At 39.5% G+C, this 24,981-nt stretch overlaps 1 protein-coding gene across 1 annotated transcript in view; it reads left to right on the forward strand.

Moving 5' to 3' along the window:
• The window catches only part of CDC42EP2 (CDC42 effector protein 2), a 62,793-nt gene that overhangs the window by 27,774 nt on the left and 10,038 nt on the right, over window positions 1-24,981 (forward strand). The gene's annotated exons all lie outside the window — the stretch shown is intronic.

Here is a 24,981-nt window from a genome sequence, read left to right on the forward strand (position 1 = left end):
TCAAGTTCGGAAAGAGTTAGCTAATTACATAGGCGCCTACCCAAACACAATGCCCAACCCGAGGATCCGCCTGGTAAGCAGGCGAGACCTCACTTTCGCCAAAGGACTAGATCATCCAACCAAGTTCTTTGCTTCCAAACAAAAAAAAAAATTTATATATATAAAAAAATTTATATATATATATATATATATATATATATATATATATATATATAGTGTTATCGCCCGTAGCAACTGGGGGTTTCAAAGCAGGAAACGGCCAGCAGGTTTTAAGCACACCAAGGGTGGTGGTTTATTTCACTTCACTATTTACACACAACATAGGCAAAATAAACTGCAAACTTGGGCACTAGCTCACTGTTAGTTCCCTTAACTAGCAGTCCAGCCCAACCTAGTGTTGTTCAGGACTCGAAGGCCCTAACCATATATCTTTTGTAATGGTCTGTGTCTTTACTCACAGTTTCTCAAGTTCACCTTGGACCAGCTCAGCAGCCAAGACAGCCACAGGAATAAGCAGGCTGGGAGTTTACATCCCCAGCCTAATTTCCAGGATGCATTTCAGGTGGGACAGTTACACCTGATCATACCCAGGCCTCCTTACCTCCCCTGCCTGGCCAAGAAGCCTGGTACTTCAAACCCCACCTTCAGGTTAAAAGGAAAACTGACTAAACAGAAAAATACTCTTTGTATAACCTGTATCTGGGGCAAATGTACCTGTCATCCTGGACAAAACCCTGTGATTTATTTGACCAACTGTTATATATATATTTATTAAAATAATATAAAATACAATAACCAAAAATGTTAAAAGTTACACTAAACACACATTTAATACATTACTTTAACATTCAAGCCTACTTTGTTTTAATTTATTAGATAGCTGTTGACTGGTGTACAAATATAAAGGATTATATCAATAAATAAATATGGAATGTCAAACTGTCAAAAAACAAACAGCCAAATTGCATAGATTGCGCATGTCCCAACTACACGCGAATTCCTATCAGCTGTGTGCATAAACATAAGCATATGCAGGGGTGTCTGACTTGCTTTTTCAATCTATGTTGCTACATTTCTTACTTTGCTTACCATTTAGCACATTAGCTGGTTTTGTTTTTAACACTTAAATGTTTCAATGTCCATATTGCAATTAAGAAGTCAATGTTAATGCTATGTTATTGTGTTTGTGGCCATATTGTTTCATTTCAATAATATGTCTTTATTACCACCTTTAAATGTTTGTCCTGCATAAGGGAAAACTGTTGCCATTCTTACCCGTAATTTTCCTTTCTTGGGAACTCCCCCTGATGACGTACATATGGGTAATCCCGCCCATATTACCCCTCCCAGGACCACCTTTTCCCCCAATAGAAAAACCCCTTTCAGAAACCTCCCTGTACCGTCTTAAGTCTTGCGACAGGACCAGAGAGGGTGGGTAACTGCAATGTCAGGAGTTCCCAGGAAAGGAAAATTATGGGTAACTATGGCAACAATTTTTCCCTTTTCCTGGTCCTCCTGACGGCGTACACATAGGATGTAGCAAGCAACCCTACTTGAGGGAGGGCAAAGAAACTTTAAACACGTTATTGCTGCAAATTAAAAAAATATTTTTTTCAGAGGTGCACGTAACACTGAGACTCCGAACTCAGAATCTGTGTTCGGAAAAACATTCAATCTGGAATGTTTGATGAAGGTGTTGGGAGTCTTCCAACTGGGTGCTTTACAAATAGTCTCTGTGGAAACTTTTGCATAGGATGCTCATGAGGTTGAGATACCCCTCGTTTAGTGGGCTCTCACTTCCTATGGGGGAGGCAACCCCATAAGGGAATAGGCAAATTTAATGGTCTTTAAGATCCAAAAAGAGATGATTCTTGCCGGGGCCGCTTGACCTCTTTGGTCCACTAGGAAACTCAAACATGTTGTCTGCCTTTCTAAAACCTTTAGTTCTTTGAACATAAGTGGTGATTATCTGGACCATGTCTAATTTACTTAAGTCATCCTTTTCAGTTGTTACTTTATTCGTTTGACTCATTGATGGTAATACTGCTTTCCAGTTTATGTGGAAAGCTGAGGACACCTTTGGAAAGAACTGTGGAGAACGCCGTAAATAAACCCCCTCTGATTAGACAGAATAGTAAGGCTCTCTAATTGAGAGAGATTGCAATTTCGATACCTGTGGGCAGGAGTACAGGATGGAAGGGAAAGAGTAAAAGGGCTTTAAGCACTAAAGTCAAGTCCCAAGATGGAAATAAAGGCCTTACCGACGGCCTGGTCTTTACTGCCGCTTTTAGGAGACCGCTGTACCTTTATGGTGTTTAATATGCTGTAGGCTATATGGTGGAGAAACCTTTTTCTGAGACATTATTAGGAATTTTTTCCATATTTTGAAGTAGGTTCTGTTGGTTGTTAATTTCCTTGCCTTTAAGAGAGTGTCTGCTACTTTCTCAGACCTGCTGCTAAATACCTCCTCCATTTAATAGAAAGGCATTCAGTTTCCAGTGAAGGAGCTGAGGTTTGACCCAAGTCCCTTGCACCAGCAAATCCATCTGATCTGGTAGAGGCCAAGGGGCAGCCATCAGCATCTGAGTTATCAGGGCAAACCAGGGTCTTTCCGGCCAATATGGTAGTTTAACTATTGTCTGGTTGGGTTCTGCCCTTATTTTTAGGAGGACCCTCAGAATCAATGGTATCAGTGGAAACAAGTACAGAAGAGGAATGTTCCATCTGATGGAGAATGGGTCTTGAGCACCATGCCTCCATGCCTGGAGCCCATGCCTGCATTGAAACCTCTCACAAAATCTTGGAAGCTGAGCGTTGTTGGGTGATACCATCGTCTAATATTGGTGTTCCCCACTGCTGAAAAATTGGGAGTAAGTATTTGGGGCTTATGGACCATTCTTTTGGATCCGGAAGCGACCTGCTCAAAGCACCTGCCAATTGATTCTGTTTCCCTGGAAGGTCTACTGCCGTTAGATCTAGTAAGTGTCATTCTGCCCAACCAAAGATCTTTGCTGTTATCTGCAACAGTTGTTGGCTTCTTATCCCTCCTTGTTTTGCAATGTAAGCCACTGTGGTCTTGTTGTCTGACATAACCTTCACCCTCTTGTGCTCTAGGTAAGTAGTGAATGTTTTTAGAGCTTGCCAGGCTGCTTCCAGTTCTATCATATTGGATTCGGCCGTCATGGGTGATGACCACTGGCCTTGAGCCCTTTGTCTGTCACAATGAGTTCCCCAACCTGCTAGACCTGCTTCCGTCATAATGGTAGTCCAACCTTCCTTCACCAGGGACACCCCTTTCGGTTCTGCACCAATGCCCATCATAACAGTTTCTTCCGTACTGAAGCTGGAAGGGCAATGACCTGTTCCTTGGACTCTTGGTTCCATTGACTGAGAAACCAAACTTGCAGCATTCTCACGTGCCATTTGGCCCAAGGTACAACCGCTATACATGCTGCCATAAATCCTAACATTTTCATGCAACCTCTCGCCTTTTCTTGGAGTTCTGCAGAATAGAAGTGTCCTTTTTGTTAGGTGTTTGATCTTCTGCTATGATTTTCATATTGATCTTCACTCCCAGATATTCCATCACCTGGGTGGGAATTAGCTGACTCTTCTGGTAGTTCACTAGCCATCCAAAGCAAGCCAGAGTTTCCAACACACACTCTCTGTCCTTCACAAGCTGATCCCTGGATTTTGCTAGCACAAGTATGTCGTCCAGATAATAGTTATTAGCATACTCCCTGAACCCTTTGATAACCTGCCAGCGCCACAAACATCTTGGAAAATGTTCTTGGGGCTGTAGCCAGGCCGAAGGGTAGACGTGAATTGGTAGTGAAAATTGAACTTCAAAAATTTTTGATGTTTTTTAGCAATGGGAACATGTAGGTACGCATTTTCCAGTTCCATCGAAATCATCCAGTTGTCCGGATGTATGACTGACAGGATAGTCTGGAACTATTCCATTTGAAATGACTTTACCTACGTATATGTATTCGGGTCTCTCTGATCTATTACTGGACGAAAATCCCTGGAGGCTTTCTGTACCAAGAATAGCCTGGAATAAAATCCTTTCCCCTGCTCTTGCAGTGGAACAGGTACTATTGCTTGAAGTTTTGCCAATTCTTGCACATACGCAATTATGGTTTTTACAATTATGGTTCCATACATGAAAATGTATGGAAACCATGCAGACATTTGTACTCCATAATTGTGGAAAAAAATTACAAAACATTGCTGAAGAATTGCTAAACAACAGAAACTTAATTAATCACTCCCCCCCCCAAACCAATCCAGTAAAAATATTAATAATAAAATGCATATGTATTTATATGCATTTAAATGTATTTTGATATACACAAGTTAAATCACTAAATGTTCCTCGATACATGTAATATAACATCTTTGGCAACAATCCTTTTTTCAAATATTTGATTTCTATAAAGCCGAACTAGAATGAAATTTGAATTAGATCACAAATGATTGTTGTCATGTTTTGGATATTCATACATATTAGAAAGTGCTAATTAGTATATTTACAGCTTGGCTTGCAGGCAAACCAAAAAGTATCAAAACAGTGCAACAAATGTAACAATTAATCAATCAATTTTGTGAATAATTTTTGTGAGTATAATGCAACATGAAAATGTAGCACTTACCCAAAAGAAGCATTAAAGATTCAAATTGATCTGTAATGGACTGTAGATGCGTACAAAACAGGGAGCAGGTGTGCGCTAATTTATTGCCATGACCTCACCATTGACAGAGCTTAACAGATCCTCCTGAATTGCGCAGTTGCAAACTAATCGCCTTAATTGGCATATTCTCAACCCCTAAAGACAATGGCAGTGGTTTATGATGCATGGCGCTTTAGCAAACAAAATTCCATTGGGGATTACTTTATTTTTAAGTATGACCAAACCATATCAATTTTATTTGCTTCTTTTTGATCTGCATTATACAATTGAAAGCATTGTGGTATGTGCAAAAGAAAAAAAAATTGTATTACTGTTCAATATCCAGTACCGTCCTGTAAACTCTGCATTGTCAGCCGTACCCAGTTTACTACAGTATGCCCCTCCTATTTTATGGAGAATGAGAGATGTTTGGTGGTCCTTTCACTAGCCCTGTCCTAGGGTGCTAACACTGCTCCTATAGATGTAATACACTAAGTTTTGTCACCAAAGAATAGAAAGGGCAGGTTCAGAGTTGCAGTTGGATCAAGGAATCCTGTGTGGCACCTTGCCAGCTGCCTGGTCACTCGTACCACAGCACTGGTTCTTAAAAGCCCATTTGGCAATGGCTGCACAGTGCACACACTCACTGCCATTCCTCTTTAAATCTATTTTGTGCTACCTACATGTAGCGCAGACTTTCTTGACATTCGTATTATGGGGAACCCTTAAAAAAACTTTCAAGTCTTTAGGGAGCCTCTGATATAATTAGGATATCCACAGCTCACAATACATTAGTGTGGTGGTCAGTTGGAAAAAAAAGCCTTTTATGTTGCAGACCACCCTTATAGATAGCCAAAAAATCATTGGTGTCATCTAATCTGACCTGAGAGTGACAAATTGCTCATTGCTCAAGGAACCCCTACCAACGTCTAGAGGAACTTCTGAATGAATACAACTAAAGCAACCACCACCTCTCAAGACTGGCAAGCTGCAATATATTACAATTTTGTTCTAGGTTTCAGATAATTTTACTCTACTGAAATAAAATAAAAAATAATCAGTCCTTAAAAATGTATTAGGCAATATAGCAGCATGCAACTAATACCAACTTTAATATTGCTACAACAAGCTGTTTTGCATTAGCACATGACATTCCTCAATCATTCAAAAATCAGTCTTCCAAGTCATGTGTTTTCAATGGTAGTGATTTATTCTGCACCGGAGAATGTTTGGTGAATGTGAGATTCACTGCTTTACAAATCAGACCCCATTGTCTCCTATTTGAGCATTGTATCAATAAGAGACCCCACTTCTATATTATACATCTTGAAGGAATTTGTTTCTATTACAATAATGTAATAGCCTAGGCTGTGGGAGCTTTTTCATAACTGTTCTAAAATAGTGTATGAATTGTATTTATCGCACTACTTCTGCTATCATAAACACTTCTTTAAATAATAAAAAGGTTTTTTTTTTATTCCTCTTTTTTAGACATCATTATGTCAGCAAGCACTCTTGCTTATTCCAATAAAGTTGATATAAACCCTTAGAGTTTTTTCACACCTTAATGGTCTCATGCTTTGTAATACATAACACATACCGGTATATATCAGGGTACTGCAGTAAAGTGTATTATGCATAATGGTGGGAAGTTGTGCCATTTATTTTGAATGGTATCCCATCTACCTAATGCTTCTGCTTGCAGCACATGGCTGAGTCAGTTACTATAAAACAAACATTAAAAACATCAAAACATTATATATATGATGACCTATAAGAGTATTATTTGAGGGTTATGTACGACTATGTGGACAATATTTGTGGAAGTCTTTATTGTTTGTATTTGTCTGTAACCTTTCATTTCTTTTTGTCCAAATAATTTTTAGGATCAATAAAGTGTACTTGCTCCAAAAATCCCAAATTCTTTCATGACTATTGGTCATTCGGTAATCTATAGATTGTTTTGGGGAGTGGCAAACCTCATACAGACATGCTCGGAACAATATGACTGACTTAGATCGCTCGTACAAGAAAACTGACCGGATTTGGAAAATTTAAAGAAAACAATTGCTTTTTTTATGGGATCAGCTGATCCACTGCTGGATGATGCTTCCAGCGACATAGTGTACTTGTCAATGACAAATATAGTAATGTTTGATCAGAACTTGGATAGGCTCATTTAAAGTTCCAAACCAAAGTTGGAATAGTTCCAATTCAATATAGAATCGACTCCAGCTGGAACTATCCAACCACCATACATCTGATTTGCAGGTCCATATATTCCTGAAGCGTATAGAGGAAAATAGTGAGAATGTCTTGTGTGGGACAGTCATGGGACCCTCTCTATCTGGAACCATAAATGCAACTGAATCATCACCTGCTGAATGGACCTTGTGACATTTGGGCGGTATGGGCAAGTGCAGAGTTCTGGCCTTTTCCTGGTGAGTAGCCTTAGTCTCAGCTCTGAAACTATAAAACATTTCAGCTTGTTTTTATGTGTCGTGCAGTATTCTATATTTCCTGATCTAACACGGAATACCATGACCATTTATGTATGTGACAGTAGATAACAATCCAATCCAACAACTGCTGAAAGCCAAAGATAATTTCATGATATTTCTAACACTCTAATTTTAGATTAGATTAAATCAAAGCTGATAATAACAAAAACAGTTGAGGCTCTGTATTCAGACGAAGCGTGTCGCTGCAAGTCTTTTATTGTAATGTGGCCTATTGGTAGAAAGCAGCTGAAGCGTACTCTGATTGAATATATACTCAATATTGTTGGCTATCCAACCTAGATCTAGATCATGGTGCCCATTTCAAGACATAACTCAATATGTTTCTAACTTCATTACCCTTTTTCCAGGACTCTAAGAAACTGAGGTTCAACATATACAGTATAAAGGAGAACAGATAACTTTATCTACTCCCCATGCTTGGCTGCTCTGGGCACACCATGGTCCAACCAGCTCCTAAAATCAGGAAGTATTATATAGTTGGCTAAATTTCTGTTGCAATCAAGCAGGGTTTACTACTAAATTACAATACCATATTGTCCCTGGCTATTGGTCTTATACTGCCCTGCTATGTTGGCTTGTAGGTGGTGTTGTTGGTAGGTACCTCATTGTTTGCAGTCAGTAAAAGGAAGATTTGCCTATTGGTAGCAATTTGAGGAAGGAAGAACACCAAACCAGTGGTATTAAAAATGCCCCAGAGGTGGGGTTAAAAGTAATAGGTGGCAGAAGTAACACACGTGAAGATATATTTTGTGTCCTCTGTGCTACTGTGCATCAGAATGTCACTGTAATAATAGATATGCCAGAACACAGGGCATACTGGCACCTACTTCTATTGTTTAGATAGGGGGCTTTTTGCAATTGCCGAACCCCCCCCCCCTCCATCACTGATAACAGTAAATAGGGTAAATAAGCTATTTCCCAATTAAAACTTTAAATTAGGGAAACATTAGAACCTCTTTTAACTTTTTACTATTGACTGGGGCTCCAGGACAGAAAGTGAGAAAAATATCTCCAACACATAAAACCCTCATTAACAATTCCTCTATCATTTTTGGGTAACATTAATATACCCAGGACAGGAAGCAGGCAAAAATTATTCAACACATCTTCAGCAATAAAATCCTTATAGATTGCTCCTTCCTAAACTACTTCTTTCTACTATCTGTTTGAGACTTTACCGGTCCAAGTCCCCCCCCCCAAGCACTGAAAAATACGCAAGCAGCTTTTTTGAATTTTATTTGGGCGCACAAACGGCATAGATTAGCTAAGACGTTAGTATGTACCCCCAGAATAATGGGGGGCCTGGGGGCCCCAGATTTATACAAATAGTATTTGGCGGCTCATCTACAATATCTGCCGCTGTGGACAGCACTTTACTCTCCCACGGTGTGTAGAGAAATTGAGGAGGCTTGGATAGCTCCCATACATCCTAATGTTTTGCCCTGGGGCTCCTCCCTGCTCCTGCCGGGTAAGGACTTGCTGGCCCCTATGGTGTTCACAAGAACTATTTGGTGGAGTTGCAGACATAAATACAGCCTTCTATTGGAACCCTCTAGCTTGACATCTGTAGTTCACAACCCTCAGATTCCTGATAGTTTGCAGGGGGTGATGTCAGGTCCCTGAAGAGTTAGGGGTTTATTCCAAATTAGACATCTGCTACACCCGGTGGAGAAGCGACTGCTTACCTTTCATGAACTAAGCGAGAGGGTGGAGCTCCCACGTACATCTTTCTATGCCTATCTGCAAATTAGGTATTATATATGGTCCCTTCACCCCCCAGCCTGGTTTCTGACTATGACTCCTTTTGAGAGGCTGTGTGCACAGGGCCTGTACACCAAAGGAGTTGTTTCTTCTATATACAGTTTACTGCATACCTCTTTGCGAGATTCCTCTGGCAAGTTTCCATATATGAGCAAGTGGAAGTTCTAAACCGAACGCTGGACTCAGATGCATGGTTGGAAATATGGGAAGCAGCGAACAAAAGTTCTATTTGTACGCTGTATAAAGAAAACTTGTACAAAATAATTCTCCGGTGGTATCACACCCCGGAGGTGTTGCATAGGTTGTTCCCTGGGACTGATCCCACTTGTTGGCGATGTGGAGTCTCCCGGGGCTCCCTGGAACACATATTTTGGTTTTGTCCCATTATTCAGGAAAATTGGTCTCGAGTGAACAGGTTGTTGAGTGAGGTACTCCAGCAACCCCTCACATTCTTGCCGAAATACGCCCGTATGCTAGCTTCCCATATTTTGGTAGCGGCACGCACTCTGATCCCCTCCCACTGGAAATCCATTAGGCCCCCCTCTACTACAGCTCTGTACACACGTATCCAGGAGATACGTCTTATGGAGTATTTCACGGCTCTTATCAGGGATACTGTAGTTAAATTTGAGGCGACATGGGAAGTCTGGGACCATTACTATGCCCGACTGCCGTTATGACTCCCTATTCCTCTGGTGCTCTATTTTTCTTATGACTAAATGCCATGTGCTGCCCTATGTGTTGGCCACACTTTCCCCCTCCACCTATCCCTGCCCTTTTGCTCACCCTCCTTTCCATTTTGTTGTTGTTTGGCCTGGGTTAATGGCTGTTGTTATGTAATATATACTTGATGAGTGTGCTTACTATGTGTTTTATTCTATTATTATGTAGAATTTATTTGAACATACCTTGTACAGTGATGTATATAACGGACTGAAGAGATGTCGTTACTGTCTTAATACTGTTTTGCACTCATTTGCTATTTAATATTACTTTCTTTTTTATTGTCTTCTGGTTTGTATGTTTGTTAAAGATTTTCAATAAAAACGCAATTTCCAAAAAAAAAAGTCCTTATAGATAACTTTACACCTTCCACGCACTGTCCAAGTATTAGAAAAAAAACGACTTTTCCAGCAGATATGATTTGGGATTAAAAATTCACTCTCAGTTTTAGTCAGGAACCATAAATGATCTTCTGGTTTTACATATCTCTTCTTTCGGATGGTGTTCTGAACTTCACACAGAGAAATGCAAATTGCGATTTTATGGCAGTCCTCAAGAAGCTAAAAGCTCATTGAATCTATTGTGTGATAGGGTTTTTTTCTGACCCAAGTGGGTTTAGGTGGTCATCAGTAGGGATGAGCAAGAAGGCCTCTGACAGTCTCACGAAAATATCCTCAAACTTCCAGTGGGTTCGTGAAATTTGGGCAAATCGGTTTCTCGAATTCTATTAAAGTCAATAGGTAAGTGAAGAACACTGGCAACAAGGAAAAAATACAAAAGTTAAAAAAGACCTTGTGGTTTTCAAGAAAATGGCAGGCAAAGTGACAGCAGGCAAATAGGATTTTTGCGTGATTGACAGCATCCAGAAGGCAGCATAAACATTAGGACATTGAGAAAGCGTGAACTCAAACCATTAGCAACGGAGTGGGAACCGCATTGGTAACTGGCATCTCGAGCTGGGTGAAGTGCATCGTCAATGCCACCTATAAGTGTGTAATACAATTTTTGTGATTGGAGTACTGACAAGCATCAGCAGCAGCAGGAGGAGGAGGAGGACGGTGCGCCCTGAGATGGAGCGTGGGCGACATTGGTAACTGGCTTCTAGAGCTGGGTGTACTGCATGGTCAATGACACCCAGAAGTGTGTAATACAATTTGTGAATGGAGCACTGGGCAAACGGCAGCAGCAACAGCAGGAGGAGAAGGCGGTGGGCCCTGAGACGGAACGTGGACGGCATTGGTAACTGGCATCTAGAGCTGGGTGTAGTGCATCGTCAATGCCACCCCAAAGTGTGTAATGCAAATATATGAAATTTGTGATTAAACGTAGAAAGGCCAAACCAAGCTGTTTTGTGCGCCAGCAGTGGAGAATTGAAAAATGCTGACTGAGGTGGTGCAGCAACTGGCAGCACAGAATTAGGAGGAAAAATATTGTGTGCCTACCCTGGAGCAAACAAATACTGTTAATGATCAAGAGACAGAATGTTCCTCCATAGCAGCTGAAAAGAAAAATTGCCAGTCTTGTTTCAGATGCAGCTTTTGTAAATCTTCACCTGATTTATTAAAATTCTCCTGAGGGCAAAGTGGTTGAAGAAACTTTAGACAGTGGTGGGACAGAAGTAGTAGAAGAAATTACTGTTGTATCTACTTCGGTTTCTCTTGTGGCAGAGGAATCTAAAGTTGATGTTCCAACTACAGTGGAATCTGGTGAAGAGGGGCAGGCTGAAATAAGTGTCCCTGTTTTATGTGAAGTTCAGACTGCTGAACGTATTACTGTGGAAGATGCTTCAGTGTTGACTGAGGTGCAGGTTGATGAATGTGTTCCTGTGTGGACTTGGGAAAAGTTTCCGCTTACTGAAGTCCAAGCTAAAGGATGGGATCCTGTTTCAGTTGAGTCTGAAGATGAAGAAAATGAGGGGACAAAAGAGAAAGAGGTTGAGGCCATCACCATGTCGACAGTGTAGAAGCTGTAGCTATTGGAGACATTGGTGAATATGAAGAGGTTAAGACTGTAAAGGCTCCAACTATTGATGAATGTGAAGAGGCTGAGGCTTCCCCTCACATGGACAGTGTAGGGGCCGTAGCCATTGGGGACATTGAATGTGAAGCGGTAAGGCCATCACTTATGTGGCCAGTGGGGAGCATGTGGCTGTTGGTGACAGTAGTGAAGGGCAAGAGGCTGAAACTGTCCCCCACATAAGAAATGTAGAGGCTGCTGCAGTTTGTGACTTTGGTGAAAATGAAGACTATGGGGTAAATGTTGCTGCAGCTATAGAACAGGTGGGTGCACCTAGCAAGGACCTGAAGAAGTTGTAATCAATGACAACAGTTCACAATTAGAAGATGATGAAAAATTGTTGTGGAAGTCAATGCTGAAAGAGGGATGGGAAACCTGAAGCCTCCAAATCCAACCAAAAATAAAGAGAAATGTGTAAATAAAACTTTCCAATGTAAGCTGTGCAGCCATACTTGTTCCAGTATGCTCAAATATTGATCGTCACATGCAGAGGAACAGAAGAACTCGTTCTGGGGAGAAGCTGTATGAATGCTTCATTTGTCATGTTCAGTTTACACATTTGAGATTTCATTTGAGAAATCTCAAAGGTTCAGAGGAAAAGAAAAAGGTTCTAATGGTGAAGGTCAAGCGGACACGGAAAGAGAAGAACCAACATCTCCTGTGCAGCTGCGCAAACATGCTTTGCACTGATCTACACTGATCCCAAACCTGAGACAGAAACTGGAAAAAGATAAAGAATTCCAAAGGGAAAAAAAATTAACTGGATGCAAAAGACAAGGAGATCACCCATCTTCAAGCCAGCTTTCAAGAACAAATTGAAACACTGCAGAAAAGTTTAGCTACATCAAAAGCAGCTTTTAAATCCCTTAAGGAAAAGAACTCTCTTCTTGAGGAAAATCATAAAGAGGTGGCCACTCAAAATTAAAGTTTGGCAGAGGAATTAAACCAAACCCAAGCTGTAGTTGAGGAACTCAAAGGGAAAATAAAAACCTGGAGAATTATCTATCAAATTCCTAAGAGCAAATACAGGACCTCAGACTGGAACTAAACATCAAAGAACAGGAATATGAGCGTAAACTGGGAATTGCAGCATCTCAGATAATTGACTACCCGTTCCCTGCTTCAGGAATTGCAGAATTCAAGAAAAAATGATGAGAGGTGCCTGTTGGAAGAGGAGCTGGAGGGAACACTGGATGATCTTGATAAATTAAAACAATAGGAGGTGGCCGCAGAGAAACCTATCATGGAACTAGAGCAAGAACATCAGCAGAGGGCAGAAGAGATTGTACAGCTAGAGAAAACTCTTCAAGGCAAAAATGCAGAGCTTGAAAGTTCAAAGGGAGAAACCTGGATGAAAGCAGAAAGTGCAGTCCAAGCAAGAAGGTTCAACCAAGTAGTAAAGATACCAGAGACAACTTGGTCCAGAGCACCGGGTCTCTGAAAAAAGAAATTGTTTTGTCCGTTTGTTGGCCTAGAAAAAGAAATACAGATAGGTCTTCAATAGCAGCCTACAGAAAGGATAGGGCAAGAAAATGCAGGGGAGTGCAGATGCCCTATCCTGGGTTAATTGTATTGGAATAATGTGTCTGACCCCACACACGGAACTGCTGCTAGCCCTTACATGCACCGGTGGTTCCCAGGTGACATCACGGTCATCATCATCCTCATTTTCATCTAAGCCAACCTCTGCAAATTCAGTCACTGATGCAGAACCCTCACCCAGCAAGTGCTGACCACACTCTCTAAGGGCCTCAAAGTCTGCTTCCTGCTCTGAAATTCGCAATGACAGATCCTCAGGCTGCTTGTCAAACAACAAGGAAGAGTCATCGGGAGGTACAGGCACATTAGCCACGCTAACTCCTGTCTTTGCTCCTGTCACAGCTGTGCTGGTTGCTGCTGCAGAAGAAGAGCCTGCTGCACTTGAGGCCCCTGGGACCCAGTCCACAATACTCTCTACTTGACGTGGCTGTATGATTGTAGTATGCCCTCTCAATAAATCTACCAGCATACTGATGCTCCGCACACATCTCAGACCTGTTTGACAACTTGTGCTGCTGCCTCCAACAGTTTGCTGCTGCTGCCACACAGTGGCCAACTCCTGGGCAGTATGCCCTCTGCCAGATGCGACCAGTCACCCAACGCCATGCCTTCCCCTGCGTCTACCGCTCATCTTTTACTTATTTGGGCAAAAATGCACCTGTACCAAACTGGCTTTTTTGATAGACAGCAAGTGGTATCAGAATTAAATATCAATTTTTTGGAGAGTAATACAGAATTTTTTTTTGGCTTTTTTGATAGCAAGTGGGATTAGAATGAAATATCTGTATTTTTTTGAGTGTAATACAGAATTTTTTCTGGCTTTTTTGATAGATAGCAAGTGGGATCAGAATTAAATATCTATATTTTTTGAATGAAATACATAATTTTGTCTGGCTTTTTTGATAGACAGCAAGTTGGATCAGAATTAAATATCTGTATTTGTCACAAGCCTATGTCTAAATAAAGCTATTGCACATGCTCGGTGCGTATCCTTACTCTGCACATGCCCAGTGCAAGCTCCAATCAGAGACTAGGATGGCACTATATGAAGGCTCCATGATTTCCTTCCAGTGCGGATTGATTGTGACAACTTCCTGATTCCTGCTCTTGATTCTTGCTCCTGATTCTGGATTCCTGCTCCTGATTCTTGGTTCCTGCTCCTGATTCTTGGTTCCTGCTCCTCGCTACTCATACATCCTCTGCTCTCCATCTGATCATCTGTGTATGACTTCCAAGGTTTGTCTGCAATCTACTTTCACCACTGTGATCCTCAAAGTCATTGGACAGTTACTAACATTGTTATTTGCCCAGTCATTGGACATTTTCCTTTACTGTTTACCTGCAAGGTCAGTTGACATTTACCATTATCTGGTCTGCAAATAAACTGAAAGGGACATTTACCCATTAACCGATACACGTGTGTGAGCTCCTGGTTAATCACCGTCAATATTCCCTCAAACAGAGCTCTCCTTTCTATAGGCTGACAGTATTTCTTTGAGAGAAATACAGAAATTTTTCTGACTTTTTTTTGATAGATAGCAAGTGCTATCAGAATGAAATATCTGTATTTTTTTAGAGTAATACAGTAATTTTTCTGGCTTTTTTCATAAATAGCAAGTGGGATCAGAATAAAATATATGTATTTTTTTGAGAGAAATACATAATTTGTTTTGGCTTTTTTGATAGATAAAAAGTGTTATTAGAATGAAATAGCTGTATTTTTTTTAGAATAATTTAGAATTTTTTCTGGCTTTTTTTGATAGCAAATGGGATCATAATTAAATATCTGTATTTTTTTTAGAGGAATACAGAAATGTTTCTGCCTTTTTTGATAGCAAGTGGGATTAGAATGAAATACCTGTATTTTTTAAAGTAATACAGAAACTTTCCTGGCTTTTTTGATAGATAACAAGTGGGATCAGAATGAAATATCTGTAATTTTTTGGGAGAAATACATAAATATGAAAATTTTCTGGCTTTTTTGATTGATAGCAAGTGGGATCAGAATGAAATATCTGTATTTTGTTGAGAGTAATACATAGACTTTTCTGGCATTTTTGATAGCAAGTGGGATCAGGATAAAATATATGTATTTTTTTGAGAGAAATACAGAATTTGTTTTGGCTTTTTTGATAGATAACAGGTGTTATTAGAATGCAATACCTGTATTTTTTTAGAATGATTTAAGATTTTTTTCTGGCTTTTTTAAAGCAAGTGGGATCAGAATGAAATATCTGTATTTTTTTGAGAGAAATACAGAAATTTTGGGGGCTTTTTGATAGATATCAAGTGGTATCAGAATTAAATATCTGTATTTTTTTAGAGAAATATAGAAAATGTTCTCTCTATTTTAATAGATAGCAAGTGGGATTAGAATGAAATATCTGTATTTTTTTGGGAGTAATACAGAAATTTTTCTGGCTTTTTTTGATAGCAAGTGCTATCAGAATTAAATATCTGTGTTTTTTTCTGTATTTTTTATTTTCAGATACACAGAAGACTCCTAACCTGTCCCTGTCACAATGCACTTCTCTCCCTGCTTCTTTCCTTCACACAGAACACAAGATGGAGTGACTAACCCCTCCCTCCTTCCCTGTATATATGCCTGTGCTCGGTAAGCAAGAATGTTCGGTAAGCAAGAAAGGCCCAATTCGCAGCAAGATCAAACTTACAAATCTCGTTCATCCCTAGTCAACAGCTGCCAATCAGGCACTTTGGGGGGGGGGGGGGGGGGGAGGAGGAGGGATTGGCTGAGTATTCTGTGGTGAGTGACGACATGAGGAGATGTGCAGATATTGGAAGAACTCCAAGTGCAACCATTGTAATATGATGCTCATTTTTGCACCCTTTCCTCCAACCCTGTATCCTCAACTGGTGCTAGAATAAATGGAGCAAGCATATGCATTTGGTGCTTTGGTAGTAGGCACTTCAGTGTAGAGAATTTTTGGGGCTTTGGACCTTTGATAATCCCACTATGCCCCCATTAGGTCTCATGTTACTGTAATTGAGCAGCAAAACTCCACTGCTTCCCAAACTCCACAAATCACTTGACCTGTATGCACTCCGGATGCTTACTTGAATAGCATGGTATGGAGACACAGAAGGCAATTGGCCATCTCTATGGCCTGGGGATATAGGCTTTTCTCCTGAAGAGATGGAAGAGAGGTCAGTGAGTAGGCCCATTTTGTATCCACTCTACACCCCCCCCCCCTGTTTTTTTAAACCAACTCCTTACAATTAGTAAAAAAAAATAAGTGTGAAAAATTATGTGCAAGAGCTGTGATTACCAGCTCGCTTTTACCATTTCTACATCTGATTGTGATACCTAGGCTTTGTCTTGTTTGATTTTCTATTGTTTTAGTGAGGGGAGAAATAGCACAAATGCATGGTGGAAGTGGTGGTGCAATTTCACACGTGCGTACACACATGCAATTTTTGTCATTGGAAATGAATGATCCAAGATAGATCATTTGATAATTGTTAACAAAAAAAGTGCAGCCACTGGTCAACGACACGAACGAGGAATCTCACTGGAAACAAATGACCGTCCCGGCATATCTGATTGGGCGACAATTGTTCGTAATCTATTGTGTGTACAGTCGTTCAGTAATTGTGGATTGTTTTATGATACACTTTCTCCTGTACATGCCACTTCCTGCATCGTTTCAACGATCGTTCAAACTATTGTATCTAGTGTGTACATTATTGGTGGATTATATTTGAGCGATCGTATCGTTACAGCATGTACAGAATTGTGCGCAATACAATCATTCAAAATAATCGCTGATCTTCATTTTCAAACGATAATTATTGAACGTGTGTACCTAGCCTTAGATTGTGTGTTAGGGGAATATTTCTCTGGTTGGTATCAGGATGTTAGGAAAACCAATGACCTGTATGAGAAAGAGTATAAGTTTCCTAAATGTTATGGGTGATAGGAAGAATGCACTACAGCCAATTGCCAATTCAGGTGTATTCATCCAACCACCAATATCTGTCTGCCTTTGTTCATTCATTTTTGTCAGTCTGTTTATGTTGTAGAATTTCTACCAATGCCAGGCTCATTACCAGTGTAAATCAATCTGCCAATATCTCTATTTCTCAGTATCTGTGCCAGTCTAGCCAGTAATGGTAGTCTGGGCATCATTGTCAATCCATCTACATCTGTTTCAGAACTCATTTGCCTGGCAACCAATGCCAGAATTTCCATCAGTTGTCTATTATTCTGTGCCTGTGTCACGGATAACAGGGAGGGGAGGGAAACAGAAAGGTTATACACAGTACTAGGCGTCCAATGGCTGGGGAAAAGGGAATGGTCACCCCTTGCAGACACCCTAACCTAGCCCTAACTCCTAACAGTAGGAGTATCCCCTGATGGTGGGAATACTCATACACAGGAACCTAGGCCCCACTAGCCCTGTATAGCCCTAGGAGTAGTGACTGGCTTGAGACTACTAGTTCCTTCCCTTATGAAAGACCCAGTGTCTCCCTGAGGCCTAGTAAACAACAAAAGAACACCAGAACACCAAAACACCAAAAGTAATTCAACTTATCTTAATAGCAGATATATAAGCAGGAACTCAGGATGGCACAACACACCAGCTCTACACATCCCTGCAGTGAATATCAACCGCATAGCATGAAGTGTGAGGCCAGACTAAATGGAGGAGCAGTAATGACCACCAGTTGCACCTGATACAAGGGGTGTGGTCATTACAAACAACACAGACACAAGTAAAAACAAAGGGAATGTCAGATAACCTCACATGCAGCTTGTCTGACAGATCCTCTAACTTCAGTCACGGAAGGGACTGTGACAGCCTGCCTATGTATGTCTGTCTGCCACTGGATGATATTTATTTAATGCCAGTTTATTTTTGTCCATATCATGATTTAGTCATTCCCTTCTTTTCTGTCAATTTATATGCCTTTATATGCCTGTAACAGCCATCACTGAGATGGTGGAACACAAAATAAATAAATAATATAACAAGATAAAGGAATATGTAAGAGAATATAGGTAAGAAAATACAAGACTGCAAGGTGTGGATGCAAGTTACAAAAGTAACAAATTTGGACAAAGAAAGGAACCTTTTCCCCCCATTTTTCTTTTTTGGTACCTTCCATTACAGCTTCAATACCTCAATGCACAGACATCAGTGAGTCCTAGACACTGGTACAGTAGTCAAAGTGACTGGACCTGCATATCATGGGTACACATTGCACAACATACCAAAAACCTAGTACAATTATGAAATAGGGCAGTGTATACCGAACAGTGTTCTTATGAGCAGTCTTCAGATTGTGCTCTAAACTGTTTCCTCCTGTCAACTGATAACACTCATCGAACACAAAAATGAGTTACTACTGGCGTCTTTTGCTGGTAGTTCATTTGTACTAAGGTAAAATAGATATTTCTGCTCTAGTCTCAATGGAAAAAAAGCTTTGGCCTCCTGGTTGATTGTTGACACAGCAGCTATCCAAACTACACACAGACACTAAGCAAGTATGCACTAACACAAAAAAAGGTACACGTAGTAGTACATCACAAAAGTCAAAACATCAGGCACCTTTTCAAGTTTTTGAAGATTAAATAGATGATCCAATGGATGTTGAAAGGCAATAATTATTGGATAAGACAGAAAAGTAAAATATTAAAAAACGTGATCAGATGTCTCTGCTTTCATTGATAAAGTTAGAAGACGGCACAAGGCAAGTAATTTGAAACTCAGAGTGTCTGCTATTGAAGGTACACAGCAGGAAAGGGGGGCATCAGTTTAACAAAAAACATGTCACATCATAAGGCAAGGCAAGAGTTAAAACAAGACAGAGGGAAGGCAAAAGCTTTTGTTCATTCAAAATCTCCTGTTTGCTATTATTCTGAAAAACCTGGACATTTGACATTTCAATCTAGGAAATATTTAGGAGATATTTAAACAAAGAATTTGGGCAAGGAAAATGGATTAGTTCCTTGTGTCCCATCAGCTCCTATAAATCCTCAGACAATTTTCCAGAGTCACCTTATGCTCCATTGATGAGACAGGTCAGGAAGTTGTCAATTCAAAATGATACTTTGAAAAATAAACATAGTAATGTGGGGATTGACAAACAAGGTTTGTTAGCCTCTCCATGACTAGAACAAGATTTACCTCCTAAAGCTGTATATAATCCCTGTATCTCTGAATAAATGTAGTCGTTCGTTTTTATTTCGAAAATTAAAAGGGCAAGACACAAAATTTTTGGTTGACACTGGAGCACAATTGAGTGTAACAAGTTGTAAATTGCCATATAAATCAAATGCACCAGTATGGACAATTGTGAGTTTTGATGGCAAAGGTAATTTAAATGCTGTTTTGATTTCTGATGTTTCTTTTAAAATCCCTGGATATTTGGATACTGACATAGACATGTGGTTTTGTCAAGGTGCAGACAACATCAGAGGAACAGATATGAAAAAGAGAGGATGTATTATTGATTTAGGCTATAGTGTTATCTGGAAAGATGCATCTAAGCTTAAATCAATATTGATTGATCCCTCTAAATACAGCACAATTGGAAGTATATGTGGCACTGAAAAAGTGTCTTTAGCAAATAAGTGGCCTGTGGTGGGAGACAATTTGCATTTACAACAAATAACTCATAAGTATCCAAAATTGTGGTCTCAGTCCCAAAATGAAGTGGGACTCATGAAAGATACTATTGTGAATGTGGAAGGTAACACCACAGTAGCAATATAGATTGCCCCCCGAATCAATTGAACCACTCTCAGTAATCATTCAGATTTTCTTGAACAAGCAGTAATTAGAAAAGCAAATTCTCTTACGTCATCAACAATTTGGACCATAAAGAAACCAGATAATTCTTTTAGATTGCTTTTTGACATGAGAATGGTAAAAAATACACTCCAAATGTGGCACCCATTGTCTCTGAGACTCCTGATATAATGTCACATTGCTTGACATCTCCAATGGCTATTTCTCCATACTGTTGACCAACAGTTGTCATTATAAGTTTGCATTTACTTTTCAGAATGAGCAATATGTGTTTACTAGTCTTCCACAAGGTTTACACATTAGTGCATGTGTTTTTCATCAGGCACTAGCCAAGGTTTTGCAAAAATTCTCTAGACAGTCATTTACAACATGTGGATGACCTGTTGCTCAGCACTGAAACAGAAGAAAAGCATCTGTTGTTGCTAGATGAGTTGTTTTCATTGTTGTATGTGGTAGTCTTGAAATTGAATACTCAGCTAATGCAAAAGGAGGTTAAGTTTCTTGGTGTGTTGATCAAACCTGGTGTGAGACAACAAAAACAAGAAAGAATCAAAACTATTTCAAATCTCCCAGTTCCAACATCCCACAAAGCTTTGAGCCAGTTTTTGGTATTAGTCAATTTTTCCAGGGAATTTGTGGAAGGATTTGCGGAAAAAGCCAGAGTACTATATGATCTTTTGAAAAATGACTTTTTTGGACCTTGGGAAGAAAACAGCAACAAGCTTTTGAGACACTTTAACAAGATTTACAGTCTGCTCCTGCATTCGCTACAGTTGAACCTTCAGCTCCATTTGCTTTGCAAGTTCATACTTCAGAGACAGCAATATCAGGAGTGTTGTTGCAACTGCTAGGAGGAAATTGGAGGATATTGGGTTACTTCTCCAGACTTCTGACTCCAGTTGAAAAAGGCTTTGAAACTTGTGTCAGGCTTTCGGTTAGAGTATACCATGCTGTTAAAGCAACTGAGCACATTGTTGGATTCAACAATATTGCTTTGCAAACACCTCATTCTACTCTCAAGCTTCTTCTTGAGAAGAATATTCCTGGATTGTCCAATCAGAGATTTTCACATTGGTAATTGGCATTATCACCTAAACAAATTCAAGTAGATCACAAGCCACAATATGTTCTTCCACAATTAATTCAGTATGAAGGACAAACACATGACTGAACAACTACATTTGAGAAAATATATCCTTCTCTTTTTTGAAGAGAAGAAGAAAAGACTGATGAACCTGCATTTGTTTATGGTTCACGCTTTTTTTCAGATGGGCAATATGTAACGGGATATGCCATCTGGTACCATGAAAGAGATTTTGGAATAAAACATAAATAACCAGGACACTTTTCAGCGCAAACAGCAGAGTTAGAAGCTCCTAAAGTTGTTCTAACTATTGATAAAGAGGAAATAAGGAAACCTTTGGTAATTTACAGTGACAGCTCATATGTAGTTAGATCACTTACAGATTATTTGTCAGTTGGGAAAAGACAGGGTTTTGTTGATTCTTCAAATAAAGTGTTGACACAGAAAGACACTTTGGAATCTGTTTTTGATTTGGTTTCTGAAAATCCTTGTGACTATGCTATTGTTAAAGTGCCAAGCCATCGCAAGGATGATGATGAAATGAGCAAAGGGAATGGTAAGGCAGATATTTTAGCAAACAAGGCAGCCATGTCAGGCAAGATAGTGTTACAGACAAACACTAGCATGATATCAGCAGTTAGAAAAGAGAGGACACATCTTCCTTCTGTTACATAGTTACAGAGTAGGTTAGGTTGAAAAAAGACATAAGTCCATCAAGTTCAACCACTAGGGAAAGAAACATATCCCAGATAAAAAAACCCTATAGGATATGGAACAATTTTATTCCTTCCTGATTCCATGAGGCAATCGGATGTTCCCTGGATCAACAATTATCACTGTTATTTTTCTTTAAAACCTCAATACCCAATTATATTCTGTACTTCTAGAAAAGCATCCAGCTTTTTCCTAAAGAAATCTATAGTAGTTGCTGAAACTACTTCCTGAGGGAGCCAAAAACACATTTTCACAGACCTTACAGTAAAGAATCCCTTCCTTACTCGAAGCTTAAACTTCTTTTCCTTCAGACACAGTGCCCTCTTGTTCTTTGTAATGATCTCAAAGTGAATAATGGAGAAGAAAGTTTTCTTTATGGACCGTCTATATATTTATACAGGGTAATCATATCCCCACTTTAACGTCTCCTCTCCATGGAGAATAGATTCAGTTCAGCTGATCTCTCCTCATAGCGGAGCTCCTCCATTCCTTTTATTAGTTTAGTTGCCCTTCTCTGCACTCTCTCCAATTCAACAATGTCCTTTTTGTGAACTGGTGTCCAAAACTGGACTGCATATTCCAGATGTGGACTGACCAATGCTTTCTACAGGGGCATGATTATGTCTCCATCTCTGCAGTCTATTCCTCTTTTAATACAAGAAAGTACTTTTATAGCTTTAGATATTTGCACAGGAACAAGCAAGAGATTGTGCCCTTGCAGCTTCTTAGGTTGATCCAGAACCTCCCTTTGTTTGTGAAAACGGGGTTCTTTATTATGACTCCCAAGAAACTTGGCGTCCTGTAGTACCTAAAAACTTACAGTTTAGGACATTTAGGAAAGCAAAGACTGTTGGAGTTGCTCAAGGAAAATTTCTATTGGGAAAAAATGGAAGAGACAGTGCAAGACATTGTTCAATCTTGTCTCATTTGTCCCTGACCAAAAGGACAAAAAAAACCCTCTTTTGCAAAGAGTTCCACCTGCTGAGGGTCCATGGTCAACATTGCAAATTAAATACATAGGACCATTTCTAATGGGAAAACATGGTTTGAGATATGCTTTAGTAGTAGTTGATGTTTTTTCAAAATGGGTTCAAGTTTTACCTGTCAGAAAAGATAATGCAATCACAACAGCAAAAGCACTCGTGAATAATGTGTTTGCAACTTGGGGTTTTTCTTCAGAATTGACATGTGATCGAGGACCTAATTTTATAGGAAAAGTTATGCAGACAATGTGTTCCATCTTGGGTATTCATCAACAATTTCATGTTCCATATCACCCACAGTCAGTTGGTATGGTATAAGGAATGAATAGAACAGTAAAAAACAACATTGCTAAAATGTTATTGGACAAAGGCAATACTTGGTTGGATACAATTCCTTTCATCCATATTTCATCCTCATCCCAAGTATTAGAAGTTACAAAGTACACATCTTTTGCGTAAAGGTCTAGTTGGAGATGTTGATTGGAATCATTCTAAGTTATTAACCATAAGACCAATCCAACTCTGGAAGATGCTGGTAATTATACTTGTATATCCCATGAAAATCCACAGAGTAAATGTGGAAAAACAAAGGTTTTGATTGAATCTCCAAAAAAAACTATATGTACTGATGTACAAGTAAATATAGATAGTCCATTTCAAATTAATCATTTCTAAAGTGAAACGCTCTTAAGAGATAGTAAATTTGTAACCATAGTATGGAAATGTGACATTACAGAATGGAAAATTTCAACTAGATATCCAAAATGCTAACAGTATTTGATTAATACAGAATTGAGTATGGATCAATGGTTTAGTAGAAATGTTAACACTACAACAAGAAACAAAAGAGATCTACTTGAAGGTATTTTAGGAAGATTTGGAACTTTAGGAAGTGTAACAAATGTTATGGATAATAATACATTAAAATCTGATCTTGAGATTTTAAGTTTAACTGGCAGTAAAGAAGTCAAAGTTCAACGTAATTTAAATTTAGTTATGGAAAAGATGGTATTAAAAACAGCTTCAGTGGTTGGACCTTCTGTAATGCATTTACGGGAGGGGGCTTTAGCATTATTAAATGCTTAAGAAAGATCTCAAGTATAAGGGAATTGTTCAGAAATGCAAAGACAATATTCTATTAATTTTAAGATCATAGCACAAGCCTTTCAAAGTGGAATAACACCTTTAGGTGTTTTTTTTTTTACAGGTTATCCCAATTGCAGGATGATTTCCAGGGTTGCAAATAAGCACAGCCCTTGAAATCCTCCTGACAGTGAGGGATCGCAGGGCACTAGGGGTTAAATGAGGACAAGCCTTTCCATTCATCCCTAGTGCTCTGTGATTGGCTGAGGTTTTATGTTTCCAAGCCATTCAGCACTAGACATGAATGGGGAGACTTGTGCCCATTCATCTCTAGTGCTCTGTGATTGGCTGAGAAATAGGAAACCCTGATGACAGCTCAAGCATCATCAGGATTTCCCTTTCCTCAATCCAATCCCAATCGGAGCAGAGCAGTCAGCGGAGCTCTGTATTACAGTATTACAGATACAGAACACATGTCACAGCTCCTCTAGGGCTGCCGGAGTATTCAGGGGAGCGGAGCTGTCAGCATAGCAGAGCCCCGCTGACTGCTCTGCTCCCTGATTGGCTGAGGAAAGGGAAATCATTGAAACATTCAAAGTTAAAAAAAAGCAGCTATTGTGCTAAAGGGTAAGCAAAGTTTTAAATGCAGCAACAAAGACTAATTAGGATAACACAAAAAACAACAGCCCCTCCAAGAAAAAAAAAAGACAAAAGAAAAAAGCAAGTTAAACAACACTCTTATATATGCTCAAATTTAAGCGCACAGGTGATAGAAATTCGCTTGCAATTAGCACTTGCGCAGTCTGCCAAAATTGGCTGTTTGTTTTTTTTTTTGCAATTGGACATTCCATAATCATTTATTGATACGATCCTTTAGATTTGTACACCAGTAAATAAATATTCAATTAAATAAAAAAATAAAATAAAGTTCAGGAGGATTTAATGTTAAAAGTATTTTCTATATGTATATATATATATATATATATATATATATATATATATATATATATATATAGTATTTTCCAGTCGTCTTATACGCCGGGTACCGGTACTTACCTGCAGCTTGCTTCACGACCGGCGTCCCCCCGAGTCCTCCTGTGCAAGCTGCAC

The sequence above is a fragment of the Pyxicephalus adspersus genome, chromosome 9, assembly GCF_032062135.1.
Source record: "Pyxicephalus adspersus chromosome 9, UCB_Pads_2.0, whole genome shotgun sequence".
Classification (NCBI taxonomy): Eukaryota; Metazoa; Chordata; class Amphibia; order Anura; family Pyxicephalidae; genus Pyxicephalus; species Pyxicephalus adspersus.